This window comes from Pteropus vampyrus, unplaced genomic scaffold, assembly GCF_000151845.1.
Source record: "Pteropus vampyrus isolate Shadow unplaced genomic scaffold, Pvam_2.0 Scaffold13, whole genome shotgun sequence".
Classification (NCBI taxonomy): Eukaryota; Metazoa; Chordata; class Mammalia; order Chiroptera; family Pteropodidae; genus Pteropus; species Pteropus vampyrus.
In genome coordinates this window covers 5,545,666-5,546,132 of record NW_011888794.1, presented here as the reverse complement: position 1 = coordinate 5,546,132, position 467 = coordinate 5,545,666, and positions in this window count along the sequence as shown.

The following is a 467-nucleotide window of genomic DNA, read 5'->3' as shown; positions in this document are numbered from 1 at the left end:
ATTTTAAAGAATATGTACTTGGTGCATTGTTTCCACTTGGTTTGCAAGAAGTATGGTCTGAGCTCCCTTTCTTTTTACCCTTTGCTTGTTCCTTCTCTCTAGTTTGGAGGGCCCAAAACCTGGGCTGTGGACTTCTTCACTTTGTGTTTGTTTCTTCATGATATTATCCAGTTTCTGGACTTCAAGTACCATCTGCACACTAGGGACTCCCATCATTATAAATTCAGCCTCAAATCCTCTACTAAACATAGTCTTTTAGTTATAGACAACTTACTTTTTGACATTTCTGCTTGAATCAATAATAGAATTTCAAACTCAAATGGTACAAAATGAACTACTGGTCTCCTTCTCCCCAAACATATTCCAACCACAACCTTTTCCATCTAAGATGATGACATCCCCATCTTTTTAAATGCTCAGGTGAAAAATATTGAAGCCATCCCTTTTTCTTTCTATCAAATTCCAAT